Here is a 16,093-nt window from a genome sequence, read left to right on the forward strand (position 1 = left end):
TGGGTGGCCAGGCTGTCAGCTATCCTGCCCTAGACGGACACTTTCCTGTGTCTAGTGCGGAGGTCGTGGACGTTGGAGGCTTCCCCCCAAACCTGGATGAGGGCCACGATCTCTGCACTAGACCAGGCAGGCGCCCACTTCTTGCGGCCCCGGGCAGGCTCCTAGGAGACACCAGCCTGGTCCTGGGAAGAGGCGGAGGGCTGGGTGACAGCGGGTGGGTGGCTCGTGCCGTGCCAGGTGCAGGGTCTGCTGGCTGGGTGCTGGCAGGCTTGCACCTGGCATGGGCACCGTAGCCAGCCTGTGCCCCTTTAATGGCTCCGGGGCTGGAAGGGGGGCAGACAAGTTTCCCTGGTGGTGCCCAGAGTGGCCACCAGGGCAAGCTGGGGAGGGCTAGCCTCCCACTAGTTCGAATTAAGTGGCTACACAGCCCTTAATTCGAACTACTTAATTTGAACTAGGCCTTAGTCCTCGTAGAATGAGGTTTACCTAGTTGGAATTAAGCGCTCCGCTACTTCGAATTAAGTTCGAACTAGCGGAGTGCTAGTGTAGCGCCTATCAAAGTTAATTCGAACTAACGTCTGTTAGTTCGAATTAACTTTGTAGTGTAGACATACCCTTAGAGAGTTTGTCTGTCTTGCCTGTGTGTGTCAGTGTGATCAAGTATTCCTCCCACCCGGTAAGAGCGAGGACCGCCAAATTCGGTCGACACGTAAAGAAGGGCATGGGGAGGGATTGCACTCCACACTGACTGTGAGAGCCAGGCGCACTCTCTGCAGCCGGCCACAAGACTGGTACAGTGCCACGGGTGCCCCATGGCATGCAAGTGCAGTGAGCCAGGGAGACTGTCTTGGTGTGGCCCACTGAGAGGAAGGAGGGCCCCTGGAGCCATCGCTGTGCCAAAGCGATGGCCGGTATAGCCTTGCCGGCAGAGACCCCTACTGGAAACCAGAGGTAGTGCAGAGGCACATCCCAGGAATGATTTTAGATCTGGGAAAAAAAAGGAGAGTTAGGCTATGTCTAGACCAGGGCTACTCAATATGTGGCCCATTTGTTTGCAGCCCGTGGTGCGGTTTGGGTTTACTTGGGGCTCAACACCCGGCTGGCGCCAAAACAAAACAGTAAGTCTGTATAATGGTCTTCTGTTGATATGCATTTTAGTAGTTACATTTCTGGCCTGTCATTGATCATTGAAAGTGCTGCCATGTGGGCAGAAATCGGGTAACGGTTGCATTTTATGAATATCAGCAGAACTGACTTAAATGGGGCCTGCGTGTTGTGTTGCCTTAATCTTTGTATTCATGTCAGTGTGAAAGAAGCTAGTTGCATATATGTGCATGTATATTTGTACGTAGATGCAATCCCACTTAAGTTGCAGCCGTCGGCATGTGCTGTGAGTATCCTTGTGGCCCCCGGGGCTTCCCAAGTTGAGTAGCCCTGGTCTAGACTACTAAGGTAAGTCAGGAAAAGTTCTGCAAATTGTGAATCGCAATTTGTGTGTCTTTTTCCCCTTTTCTATTGAGGTTTTTCCAAAATTTGGCCCATCTACATGGCACCACATTTCAGAAAAACCTGCTCTTTTGATACATCCCTTTTTCCTCATAGAATGAGATTTACAGGGTTGGCGAAGGAGCGCGTTCGGTTTTCCAAAATTGCTTTTCGGGCCGCCTGGTCTAGAGCAGAGATCGTGGACCTCATCCAGGTTTGAGGGGAAGCCTCCAACGTCCACGACCTCCGCACTAGACACAGGAAAGTGGCCGTCTAGGGATACCAGAATAGTATCCCCCACTATTATATTTACCTGGTGATTGCAGCTCTCATTGGTGGATGAGTGCCATTCCCGGCCAATGGGAGCTGCAGGATGTGTTGTCCTGATCTCACCACTCCCCGACTTTACCAGAACAGTATCCCCAGATTACAGTGTAATAGTATCTTACTGGGTGGACAACATGAGACAAGAAAGGGCTGTAGAATCCAGTGCACACAGGCAGGACAAGACCCAATGGGCGGAAGATTAGAAACGAGGCACAAATGTTTTAACGGTGAGTGTGGTTAACCGTTGGGATTGACTCCTGAGAGAAGTGACGTTTCCATGACTTGGTGCCTCCCTGGAAGACGTATTTTAGTGAAACACGAGCTCCTGGGTTCAACACAGGGCAACTGGGTGAAATTCACAGCTCAGTGTTTAACAGCCAGGTCAGATTGGATGATCTAAAGTAGGTTGGGCAACTACCACCCCATGGACCAGATCTGGTCAGCTCCTGGTATATTTACCTGGCAATCGCAGCTCCCATTGGTCGACGAGTGCCATTCCCGGCCAATGGGAGCGCTAGGAAGTGTTGTCCCGATCTGCTCTGCTCCCTGACTCTCCCATTGGCCAGGAGCGGCAATCCATGGCCAATGGGAGCTGCGACGGCTGGTACCTGCAGACGTGCAAGCAAACGTAATGGCGGCGGCCCACTAGTGGCTAACCCTGACACACCGCCCCTGTGTTATTGCCCATCTAAAGGTCTCTTCTGGCCTCGAAAATCTGTAACGCTGGGAAGAGCGTCCCCGCACGGGACAGAAACGTTCTGAGAACGAGCCACTGCAGCGGCTCCGAAGAGGGTTAGACTTTTCCTCATGGAAAATTTCAACTTTTTATCGGGCAATCACATTTTTTGGAAGGCTGGGACATCGTTCGGGTTTGTGGGGCCGGATGCAGGACTGTTCGACTGCTGCCCCCGTGCCCAACAGCAGATGGGAGGGGGCGGGTGACAGTTTTGTAGTGGAGCGATTTTATCCGCCTCAGCAACGCGGAAATGAAATATCGTGAAAGCCGATGTTACACTGGGGTGCTGCCGACGAACACAGTCAAGTCAGAAGCTGACAGGATGGACCAGGGGTTGTCAAGTGGCTTCATCACCACACAAATGGCTCCTTCATAGGCGTCAGGGCTCACAGGTCGGGCCCACACTTGGCCCCTCAGCCCCCGGGTGGGACCCCCTTCTGCAGGGCGGCAGCCCCTTCTCGGGGAGCCCACTCCTCTCCAGCGGCAGTGAGACAGACCTTCCTCATGCAGCGACCCTCGCTTGGTGGGCCCACTCTCACCTAGGGGGGCCGCCCCTCCGCCTCCGGGACGGTGCCTCTTGGGGCCTCCAGTCACCTGCCTCCTCCGTGAGCCCCTTTGAATCATAGAATCATAGAACTGGAAGAGACCTTAGAAGAGCATCAAGTCCAGCTCCCTGCCCAAGGCAGGACCAATCCCATCTCAATCAACCCGGCCAGGGCTTTGTCAAGCCGAGACTTAAACACCTCTAGGGATGGAGGCTCCTCTACTTCCCTAGGGAACCCATCCCAGTGCTTCACCACCCTCCTAGGGAAATAGTTTTTCCTAATATCCAACCTGGACCTCTCCCACCACAACTTGAGACCATTGCTCCTTGTTCTGCCATCTGTCACTACTGAGAACAGCCTCTCCCCAGTGGCCAATAATCTTTGGATTTTTTGACAAAAGTAAGTTTTTGTGGCATCAGTAGCTCTCTCTAAATTTGCTTTTAGCCAGACCTATTGGGAATACAATGACCGAGCACTGGTTTGTGTGATTTCATTGCAATTGCCACAGAGTTCACTTTTCTTTCACCCTTTACCTTAGGGTTTACTGAAGGTAGCAGTAGACATACGCATTTGCAGGTGAAAACAGATAAAGAAGTGTAACAGCTGCCAAATCTTTGCCACTCAGTGTGCTGGGGGTCGGAGATAAACGTGCGTGGGCAATAAAACGGTCCGATTACTCCATCCTCTCACGTTTCCTGTGCGTTCTTTTCCCGACACACTGGAGGCCAGGGGCCGGTCTTCATCCTATCGAGACAGCCTGCGATTCAGAACGATGATGAGACTGACAATCACTGACCAGCAAGGAGACAAACCAAGACTGAGATGGAACCACAACACCCGGGATGAATAAGCCGTGTGGATTTGCGCTGTCTGGAGCCAATGTTGGGTGTGTTCACTGGACCGATGCCTCAACAGGGGAGCACTCACTGCTCTCGTTATGGCAGCAAGTGTCCCCGTTGGGACTGGTTGCCGGGCCAGTGATGCTCCATTCAGAACATGTTTTTTCCTTCTCATTTATAGGAAAAGTTCCCCAAGATCAGAGATTCTCCTGGAGCCTACAAGGAGTGGGTGGAATCACAAACAGCCTCAATTCTAGGAAGAACGTCCAAACGCACTGGCCCTTTCTTATTTAGCTCATCAGAGGGTGCCAGCTGTGTTTGGCTGTCGTTCCTAGGAAGGGCTGGGTAAACAGTGGCAGGAACAAGCCCCTGCCTATGAAACCTTGATCTAGGGGAACCTAAGGCCTGGGGTGGATGTGGTCAGTGGCTTGCCTGGATCCGGTCCCCAGCTGAGGCTACTGGGCTCCCCCAAGGTTCTGGTGTATGCGGGATTATGGGGAGCGTCTTTCTCCTTCTCAGTTAGGAGCCACGGCAATGGGGGTTAGTTGGCTTGCTTGCTTCTCACTTGTATGCAGCCTCTGACTGATTTTTGTCTGGGTCTGTCGCCTTCCATCCAGAAAAGGTTCCCCAACCCCTGCCCTAGGGGAAAAAGAGCATTAAACAAAACAACTAACAAACAAACAAAAAAAGAAACAAAAGAAAACAATGACAAAGCCCTGGCTGGGTTGATTTAGTTGAGATTAGTTCTGCCTTGGGCAGGGGGCTGGACTTGATGACCTCCTGCTCTATGATTCTATGAGTTCTTCCTGGAAACCCATCAATGTGCTGGTTCTCTGTCAGCCGACGGTCAGGGCAGTGTGTGTGCGTGTGTGTGTGTGTGTTTGTGTGTGTGTGTGTGTTTGTGTGTGTGTGTTATACACCTGAGACTTCAACTGCTGAGATCGGGGTCCCTTGCAGCAGGCAACCTGGAGGAGGTTGACGAGTGCCCCAATTCTGCCAACCGATGGTCAGGGCAGTGAGTGGTGTGTGTGTGTGTATACTATACACCCGAGACTTTAACTGCTGAGACCGGGGTCCCTTGCAGCGGGCAACCTGGAGGAGGTTGACGAGTGCCCCAATTCTGCCAACCGATGGTCAGGGCAGTGAGTGGTGTGTGTGTATACTATACACTCGAGACTTCAACTGCTGAGACCGGGGTCCCTTGCAGCAGGCAACCTGGAGGAGGTTGACGAGTGCCCCAATTCTGCCAACCGATGGTCAGGGCAGTGAGTGGTGTGTGTGTGTATACTATACACTCGAGACTTCAACTGCTGAGACCGGGGTCCCTTGCAGCGGGCAACCTGGAGGAGGTTGACGAGTGCCCCAATTCTGCCAACCGATGGTCAGGGCAGCGAGTGGTGTGTGTGTGTGTGTGTGTGTGTGTGTGTGTGTGTGTGTGTGTATACTATACACTCGAGACTTCAACTGCTGAGACCGGGGTCTCTTGCAGCGGGCAACCTGGAGGAGGTTGACGAGTGCCCCAATTCTGCCAACCGATGGTCAGGGCAGTGAGTGGTGTGTGTGTGTGTGTGTGTGTATACTATACACTCGAGACTTTAACTGCTGAGGCCGGGGTCCCTTGCAGCGGGCAACCTGGAGGAGGTTGACGAGTGCCCCAATTCTGCCAACCGATGGTCAGGGCAGTGAGTGGTGTGTGTGTATACTATACACTCGAGACTTCAACTGCTGAGACCGGGGTCCCTTGCAGCAGGCAACCTGGAGGAGGTTGACGAGTGCCCCAATTCTGCCAACCGATGGTCAGGGCAGTGAGTGGTGTGTGTGTGTGTGTGTATACTATACACCCGAGACTTTAACTGCTGAGACCGGGGTCCCTTGCAGCGGGCAACCTGGAGGAGGTTGACGAGTGCCCCAATTCTGCCAACCGATGGTCAGGGCAGTGAGTGGTGTGTGTGTGTGTGTGTATACTATACACCCGAGACTTTAACTGCTGAGACCGGGGTCTCTTGCAGCGGGCAACCTGGAGGATTTGACGTCTCACTAGTGGGAAAAGTTCCCAGCACTCAAAAGAGCCTGCTGGGGATTGGAGGAACGCCAGAGGTGAATGAATGCCCGGACGTTGTCAGTTACAGAAGGAAGGTGCAAACACTTTTTAATACTGAAAAAGCCCCACCTGCATTTGGCTGGTGTTGCTTGGAAAGGCTGAGGCCATGGTGCCAGCCAGGCTGTCCCTGCATGAAAAGCCAGCCTCTTGGGAGAGAGAAAGTCTGTGCAAAAACAGAACCCAACCCCCCAACATCAGAGCGCTGCATTGAAACCAGATCCATGCCAGGCAGCACTACCCTCCAGGATGGCAGGAGAGCGCAATGGTTTGGATGGAATTGGGTGGAAATTCCCCAATGGAAATTGCTCCTTATTCAGCTCTGGAATCCAGCTGCAGTTCATGCCCTTGTGTTTGTGTAAGACCAGCAGCACTTTGCAACGATCACTGTGTGCAGACAGTCGGGGGAAGGGGGAAGCAGTGAGACAGGAATCGGAAGAGTCACTTTTCTGAGGTGCAAACACAGTTGTTGGTTTTTTCACTTATCTGATGCCTCAACAGGGGAGCCCTTACCCTGCTCAGTGTCCCAGCAAGTGCTCCCGTTGGGGTACCAGGTCAGTGAATGTTCAATGGGATTCTGTGGGTTCCTCTACTGAGCACTGGGAAGTGTTTTCAAGTCAGGGACTCACTTGGAGGTTTAAAGCATCAAAGGGATAGGATGATCGGATCATCTTGCAGATGATACTAAACTGCTCAAGATAGTTAAGACCAAAGCAGACCATGAAGAGCAAAAAAGATCTCACTAATTTAATGTTGATAAATGTAAAGTGATGCACATTGCAAAAAATAATCCCAATTATACATACAATATGACGGGTACTAATTTGGCTACAACTATTCAAGAGAGAGCTCTTGGGAGTCATTAAGGATAATTCTCTGAAAACATCCACGCCATGTGCAGCGGCAGTCAAAAAAGCAAAGAGAATGTTCGGAATCATTAAAAAAGGGATAGAGAATATCTTATTACCTCTCTATAAATCCATGGTACGCCCGTGTAGAATACTGCGTACAGATGTGGTCACCTCATCTCAAAAAAGAGATATTGGCATTGGAAAAGGTTCAGAGAAAGGCAACAAAACAGGAGTAGGGGGCTTGGAACAGGTGCCATATAACGAGAGATTAAAAAAGACTTGGATTTTTCAGCTTAGAAAAGAGGAGACTAAGGGGGGAGAGGCTAGAGCTCTATAAAATCATGAGTGGTGTGGAAAAACCGAATAAGGAAAAGTAATGTACTTCTTCCCGCAATATAAGAACTAAGAGTCACTAAATGAAATAGGTAGCAGGTTTAAAAACAAGCAAAGGGAAGTTTTTCTTCACGTAGCACATGGTCAGCCTATGGAACTCCTTGCCAGAAGATGTTGGGAAGAGCAGGACTTTAACAGGGTTTAAAAAAAAACAAGCTGGGGGACAGGGATAGCTCAGTGGTTTGCGCATTGGCCTGCTAAATCCAGGGTTGTGAGTTCAATCCTTGGGGAGGCTGGTTAGGAATGTGGGGCAAAAATTGTCAGGGATGGTACTTGGTCCTGCTGTGAAGGCAGGGGACTGGACTCAATGACCTGCAAGGTCCCTTCCAGTTCTAGCAGATTCTGAGATAAATTGGCACAGAGGTTCAGTCCATCAATGGCTATTAGCCAGGATGGGTAGGAATGGTGTCTGTGCTCTGTGAAAGGCTGGGTATTGGTGATGGAAGAGGGATTGCTGGATGATTCTCTGTTGTGTTCAGTCCCTCTGGGGCACCTGGTATTGGCCACAGTTGACAGACAGACAGGACCCTGCGCTAGATGGACCTTTGGTCTGACCCTGTCTGGCTGTTCTTATGTTCCGTTCTTATCCACGGCTGAAGGAATGGTCAAACACAGCAGTGCTTTCTGCCTTAGCGCTCCAGAGAGTGCCAGCTGTTCCTGGGAATTTCAGTTGGAGGGGTATGGTAGCTGCCACCCAGACACATCCAAAATTATATTCCTGTAGGAACAGAAAGCATTAGCCTGTGCAAACCTAGAGGATGTGTTCTCCATGGGCACCCAGCCACGCGCCAGCCACGTGCCTGTGGTTCACAAGAAATCAAATCCAAACTAGGCAGCACTACCCTAACCAGTGACCCGGGGCCATGGTCAGGACAGGAGGGGGTGGCATTTCCTATGTTGAGGTTGTTGCACATTCAGCACTAGAGGGCAGGGGCAGTTCTGTATCTAGCCAGCCCGCAGTTCCCAATGAAAATGGCATTGACATGATCAGTGACTGGAGAAGACACAACCAAGAGTGAGTGAGAGCCCCAGAACCTACCAATGAGCCTTGTAGATTTCCGTTTTTGTGGAGAAAATGCTGGAAGTTTTCACTTGACCCGACTCCTCAACAGGGGAGAACTTACCGCTCTCGATATTCCAGCAAGTGCTCCCGTTGGGGTGCCAGGCCAGTGAGATACATTTATATTTTCCTTCTCAATAGGAAAACTTCTTAGAGACTGGAGAAGAGGGGCTTGAATCACGTCAGGAACCAGCTCCGGGAAGAACGTCCAGACACCCTGGCACTTTCTTATTTAGCTCGATAGAGAGGACCGGATGTGTTCGGCTGTGGTTCCTAAGAATCTCTAGGGAAATGGTGGAAGCCAACTAGCACCCGTGTGGGGAAAATTTTCTCTAGGGAAAAAGAACTTTAGAGCATGTGTGCACGCATGCATGCACACGCACGCATGCATGCATGCATGCATACGCACGCACGCACGCACGCACGCGCACGCAGAAAAAGAAATTGTGCTCATAAACCCAGCAGCAATGTGCTTGCTCACTCAAAAAACCAGATCCACACCAGGCCGCACTACCCTACAGAATGAGAGGAGAGCACAGTGGTTTGGACGTGGTTCGTTGGACATTCCCCAGTGGAAATTGTCCATCATTCAACGCTGGGGTACAGGTGCAGTTCTTGTCCTTGTCTGTGTGTAGGACCAGCAGCACGTTGCAATGATTATTGCGTGCAAACAGGCAAAGCAGTGAGCAAACGCTGGAAGGCAGGAATCACGTGAGTCATTGTTTGTGAAGATCAGACACTGTTGCTGGTTTTTCACTTAACCGATGCCTCAACCGGGGAGCACTTACCCCGCTCAGTGTCCCAGCAAGTGCTCCCGTTGGGGGGCCGGGTCAGCGAATGTTCAGTGTGACTCCGTGGGTTCCTCTACTGTCCATCGGGAAATGTTCTCAGAAATCAGAGACTCCCTGGGAGGTCTGAAGCATCTAACGGATGAGATCCACAACTGAAACCATGGCCACACACAGCAGCACTTTCTTATTTAGCTCTCCAGAGAATGCCAGCTGTGTTGGAGATTGTTCCTGGGAATTTCAGTTGGGGGGGGGGGGGGGGAATAGTGGCTGCCAGCCAGACACATCCAAGACAATATTCCTGTAGGAAAAGGAACACACTTACAGGTTTGAAGCATCTCTGGGACCCACGGCTGAAACCATGGCCAAACGCAGCAGCACTTTCTGCTCCAGAGCTCCAGAGGGAGCCAGCAGTGCCTGGAGATTGGTCGTGGGAATTTGGAGGGGGCGGGAGGAGGTTGGAGAGGAAGCTGTCGACACATCCAGGTCAGTGTTTCTGTAGGAAAAGCATTAGCCTGGACAAACCCAAAGGAGATCTCCACAGGCTTCTAGCAATGTGCTCATGTTTCACGAGAAACCAGATCCAAGTCAAGGAGCACTGCCCCACACAGCGACCAGGGGCCATGGTCAGGACAAGAGGGGGTGGCATTTCCTATATTGAGGTTGTTGCACATTCAGCACTAGAGGACAGGGGCAGTTCTGTATCTAGACAGCCCGCAGTTCCCAATGAACATGGCCTTTGCATGATCAGTGACTGGAGAAGAGACAACCAAGAGTGAGAGAGATCCCAAATCCTACCAATGAGCCTTGTAGATTTCCACTGTGTGGAGACGATGCTGGAAGATTTCACTTGACCTAATCCTCAACAGGGGAGCACTTACCCCTCTCGATATTCCAGCAAGTGCTCCTGTTGGGGCGCCAGGCCAGTGAGGGTCCATTGAGATAATTTATATTTTCCTTTGTCACTGATAGGAAAACTTCTAAGAGACTGGAGAAGAAGGGGTGGAATCACATCAGGAATCAACGTTGGGAAGAACGTCCAAAGACACTGGCACTTTCTTATTTAGCTCTTTAGAGAGGGCCGGCTGTGTTCGGCTGTGGTTCCTTAGGAATATCTAAGGGTATGTCTACACAGCAAAGTTATTTCGAAATAACTTTCCTAGCGTCTACACAAGCCAACTGCTATTTTGAAGTTAATTTGAAATACCGGAGGGCTTATTTTGAAATTGGTAAACCTCATCCCACGAGGAATAGCACCAATTTCAAAATTGCTGTTTCGAAATAAGCACTGTGTAGACGCTTATTTCGATATAGGGGGGCCTCCAGCCCCTTCCAGGGTGCCCTGCTGGCCACCCTGGCCACAAGGTAACTTCTGACCTGATGTCCTGCAGGAACCGGCTGGCGTTAAATGCAATTCCCCGTCCAATCAGTGTGGATGAGCTATTTCGAAATAGCAAAAAGCTTGTTTCAAAAGTGCATTTTGTGTGTAGATGTGTTATTTCAAAATAAGATATTTCAAAATAATGCTGTACTGTAGACCTACCAGAAGGAACTGGTGGCAGCCAATCAAACCCTGTGTGGGAAAAACTCTAGGGAAAAAGAACATTACAGTGTGCACATACATACACACACACACAGAAAAAAAAATGTGCTGGGAAACCCAGCAATGTGCTTGCTTGCTCAAGAAACCAGAACCACACCAGGCAGCACTACCCTACAGAATGATGGGAGAGCTCAGTGGTTTGGATGTGATTGGTTGGACATTCCCCAATGGAAGTTGTTCATCATTCAACACTGGGGTACAGGTGCAGTTCTTGTCCTTGTCTGTGTGTAGGACCAGCAGTGCTTTGATGATTATTACATGCAAACAGGAAAAGCAGTGAGCAAACGCTGGAAGGCAGGAATCATGTGAGTCATTGTTTGCAAAGATCAGTCACGGTTGCTGGTTTTTCACTTAACCGATGCCTCAACCGGGGAGCACTTACCCTGCTCAGTGTCCCAGCAAGTGCTCCCGTTGGGGGGCCGGGTCAGCGAATGTTCAGTGTGACTCTGTGGGCTCCTCTGTCCATTGGGAAATGTTCTCAGAAATCAGAGACTCCCTGGGAGGTCTGAAGCATCTAACGGATGAGATCCACAACTGAAACCATGGCCACACACAGCAGCATTCTCTTATTTAGCTCTCTAGAGAATGCCAGCTGTGTTGGAGATTGTTCGTGGGAATTTCAGTTTGGGGGGTGATGGTGGCTGCCAACCAGACACATCCAAGACAATATTCCTGTAGGAAAAGAAACGCACTTACAAGTTTGAAGCATCTCTGGGACCCACGGCTGAAACCATGGCCAAACGCGGCAGCACTTTCTGCTCCAGAGGGAGCCAGCAGTGCCTATATTGAGGTTGTTGCACATTCATCACTAGAGGACAGGGGCAGTTCTGTATCTAGACAGCCCGCAGTTCCCAATGAACATGGCCTTTGCATGATCAGTGACTGGAGAAGAGACAACCAAGAGTGAGAGAGATCCCAAAACCTACCAATGAGCCTTGTAGATTTCCACTGTGTGGAGATGATGCTGGAAGATTTCACTTGACCTAATCCTCAACAGGGGAGCACTTACCCCTCTCGATATTCCAGCAAGTGCTCCTGTTGGGGCGCCAGGCCAGTGAGGGTCCATTCAGATAATTTTTATGTCACTTCTCACTGATAGGAAAAGTTCTTAAGAGACTGGAGAGGAAGCGAGGGAGGAATCACGTCAGCAGTCAACTCCGGGAAGAACATCCAAACCCACTGGCACTTTCTTATTTAGCTCTTTAGAGAGGGCCAGCTGTGTTCGGCTGTTCTTCCTAAGAATCTCTAGGGAAATGGTGGCCGCCAACCTGCCCTGGCCTGCGAAAATTTTCTCTAGAGAAAAAGAACCTTAGAATGAAATATACATATGTATTGTGCTTGGAAACCCAGCCTGTTTTCTCAAGAAACCAGATCCTAACCAGGCTGCACCATCTTGCAGAACAACCCTAGAGTGCAGCGGTTTGAATTGGATTGGTTAGAAATTCACCAAGGGAGTTTGCTAAAATCTGGAGTACAGGTGTCATTCTTATGCCCTGTCCATGGGCAAAATTTCACAATAGAATTCTACTGTTCCAACAGAATTAGTACAATAGATTTACATTAGAATTGAAAAACAATGAAAACAGCAAGGAACTAATGGAGAGTGAGAGAGACAGAGAGAGATACTATTTTGTGCTATCCGGGGAAAATGCTTCACTTAACCTATGCCTAAACACAGAAGCATTTACCTTTGTCACTGCTTCAGCAAGTGCTCCTACTGAAGGTCAAAAAAAGTCAATGAAGGTACATTGTGATGCTGTAGCTCCCTCTAGGTATCACAGGGAAATTCTCTCAGAAATCAGGGACTCACTTGAATATTTGTAGTATCCGATGGCTAGAACCATGTGCCGGCTGCACCCCAGATATAATGTCCAGCACTTGTTAATCTAGTTTTCCTGAAAAGTGCCAGCTGTGTTTGGACTTGTTCCTGGAAATTTGGTGACAGAAAGAGTGGTTGTCAGCCAGACAAATCAAAGGGCTGCCAACCAGACCAATAAAAATTCAGGAAAACCAAAGCCATAACCTGCTTAAAAAAAGGAGGAGAGTTCTCTATGAACACCTAGAAATCTTATTTGGCTTCTGACCTACCCCCTCCCACCCAATACACACCCATACACTAGACATAATCTCAACAGGAAACCTTAAGGAATGGAGCTAGAAATTTGTTTTTCAAAGCCAGCAAAGAGAAGCCACATAGATAGGAGTTTGCGGTCCAGCTCCAGGCACATGATTCTGCACTTTTTGACATCAACCAGGCTCCAACAAGGACTATTCCAGGTTTGTAGCCTCCCTCTCCCCCCAGTCTGTCCATGAGGCTGGCGACTGGGATATATACTAGAACTGGATATAGTTTAGCTACTGAGCTAAGGAAGAGTATCAGAGAGGTAGCCGTGTTAGTCTGAATCTGCAAAAGCGGCGAGGAGTCCTGTGGCACCTTATAGACTAACCTCAGTGTTGGAACATAAGGGAGGATGAGGCCCACTTCTAGTAGCTGATCTGGAGGTGTGAATAGCAAGAGAGGAGAAGCTGCTTTTGCTGGTTAAGCAGTGTCCTCAAAAACAGCCCCTCCAAAAAAATACACCACGTCTGGACTGAGGAAAGGGAATATTGGAATCTCAAGGAATCAACTCCAGGAAGAACATCCAAACCCACTGGCACTTTCTTATAGTCATTCAGAAAAGCCCCACCTGTGTTTGGCTGCTATGTCTGGGAATACCCAGGGTGGGAAAAGCATCAGTCTGGGTCATCTCATTCCTCCCAACATGGAGTTTGGCTTGGAAACCCAGCAATGTGGTCCTTCTCTCAGGAAACCGGATCCAAAGCAGGCAGCACTAGCCTCTCGCACTGACAGGAGAGTGCAGCAGTTTGGATGTGACTGGTTGGCATTTTCCCAATGGAAGGTCTTCCTACAACCCTGGAGAACAGCTGCAGTTCTTGTCCTGGTGTTTCTGTAAGACCAGCGTGCCAACAGTCGGGGAGTAAGAGGAAGCAGCGAGAAAACTCTTTGCCAGGCAGGAATCAGGACAAGTCACTTTCTGGTAAAGTGCAAACACTGTTGTTTTTTCACTTAACCAATGCCACAACAGGGGAGCACTTACCCTGCTCAGTGTCCCAGCAAGTGCTCCCGTTGGGGTGCCGGGTCAGTGATGGTCCATTGAGATATTTGCATTTTCCTTCTTATTTACAGGAAAAGTTCCCCCGTGATCAAAGATTCTCCGGGAGGCTTCAAGGAAGGAGGTGGAATGACAAACGGCATCAACTTGAGGAAGAATGTCCCAACACACATTCGTGCCTTCTTATCTGGTTCTTTCAGAGGGTGCCAGCTGTGTTCAGCTGCGGTTCCTGGTGGCAGCCAACCAGCCCCCTGCCTGGGAAACCTTCCTCTATGGAAAAAGAGCACCGAATAAAAAAAAACCAACCAATGAGAGTTCTGCCTGGAAACCCAACCATGTGCTTGTTCTCTCCAGAACCCAGATACAGACCAGGCAGCGCTACCCTCTAGAGCTGACCAGAGAGTGCAGTGATTTAGGTACAATGGGTGGGAATTTCCCCAGTCTAGATTGCTCATCCTTCAGCCCTGCAACACAAGTGCAGTTCTTCACTCCGTCTTTGGATAAGATACCTGCATTTCACAATGATCAGTGAATTTCAACACAGAGTTGAGAGAAAAGGGAAAACAGCGAGAGAAAAACATTAGAGGGTGGAAGAGGGCGAGAGAAGCTGTGTGGTATAGCACAGACTCCACCACAAAGACAAAGTCCAGATAGAGCAGCACTTTCTTACCGAGTTCCCCAGAGAGTGCCAGTGGTGTTTGGATACTGGTCCTGGGAATTTGGGGGGAGAAATAGTAGCTGCCAGCCAGACCCATCAATGTCCATATTCTTCCAGTAAAAAACAAGCCATAAGCTATGAAACCAAAGGAGGAGTTCTCTATAGAGACCTGGTAATATTCTTGTGACTTGACTTTTTACCAGAGTTGTTGACTCTAGTCGCACGACTTGAACTCGAGTCGGACTTAAGTCACCTAGGTAACTCGATTTGAGACTCGACTCGGGTTCATTGTTTGTGACTTGAGACTTGCTCATTTTGTTAAATCAACTTGGTGAAAAAATTGTCCAAAAATGCCACTATTGTTAGTAACAAACCGCCCACAGCAGCGATCACGGCCCTGCCTCCCAGCTGGACTATTAGCAGTTAACAAGTACGGTAAGTACCATTTATGCTAATAAATGAAAACAGATAGTGATTGTTATTTATCGATATTGATGGCATGTACAAAAGTGACTTGACATTTTTTAAATTAAGACTTGAGACTCGAAAGTGACTTTAGGGACGAGACTCGACTTGAGCCTTGAATTGTAGTGACTTGAGAGTTGCCTTAGACTTGACAATGATGACTTGAAGACAACACTGCTTTTTACCAATGGGAAGACTGAGATTTCAGACAAGGGAAGTGAAAGAGAAAGAGTCTCTTTGTTTTAAAAGGAAACAGAAAAAGGAAATGTCCTACACACAGACACACAATATTCAACTAAAGGACATTCACTGTGGAGAGAGGTGAGCGCCTCTCCTGGCTTTCCTATCCAATGTAGGAAAGACATTTGTCATTCGCTAGTAGGAGCACTAGGAGGCTCTCACCAGGGAAACCCACTAATGTGCTTTGGTCTGCATCGATCAGATTCTAACTAGCTGAGAACGATGGCTAAAGATGGAGGGAAACAGACAGCGAACAGGCAGAGAAAGCGTGAACGGAGCAAAGGCAGAAGGAATGGATCTATCCAATGGCTTTCTTTTTGCAGGAGGAGCGTCAATTTATTTTTACCCAGGCCATGCTGCTGATGTTCAAATATCAAGTGTCAGGTCTGCAGAGCACAATTTACCCTGAGTGTGAGTCTCATTCTCCCGGGGTCCAGGTGGGCTGCGGTGTCCCCATGGAAAGCAGCGTCCTGAGGGGCCCAGGCAAAGCAGAGCTTCTGTGGCTGCCTTGTGAATCTCCCAGGGCTGGTGGAGTCTTGGCTGTGCTGTAGCCTCGTCAGCCTCTCTTATAGGCTGGGGCCTCTGCTCGGTGTCTCCTGCCCCCCAAGTCCTCTCTGCCTTTAATCAGAGTGAGTCACCTCGTAGTCTCCATGAACTAGCAGGGAACAATGGCCAGGCAGATCAAAGCAGCCTCAGGCTGAGTTGCTGATGAAATCAACTGATGTTGCAAGTGAACAAAAACCCACAATATTATATTCACGTAAGCCTCATCCTTAGGGACCACAAGATGGGGCTAGAAAACGGATCCTAAAGCCAGTAGAAAAGAGACACCGCATGGAAGAGGGTTTTGGGTCCAGCTCTGGCACAAAACTTGCCAGCTGTCTACATTGGC

Source organism: Pelodiscus sinensis, chromosome 18 (genome assembly GCF_052426305.1).
Source record: "Pelodiscus sinensis isolate ZL-2025 chromosome 18, ASM5242630v1, whole genome shotgun sequence".
Taxonomy (NCBI): Eukaryota; Metazoa; Chordata; order Testudines; family Trionychidae; genus Pelodiscus; species Pelodiscus sinensis.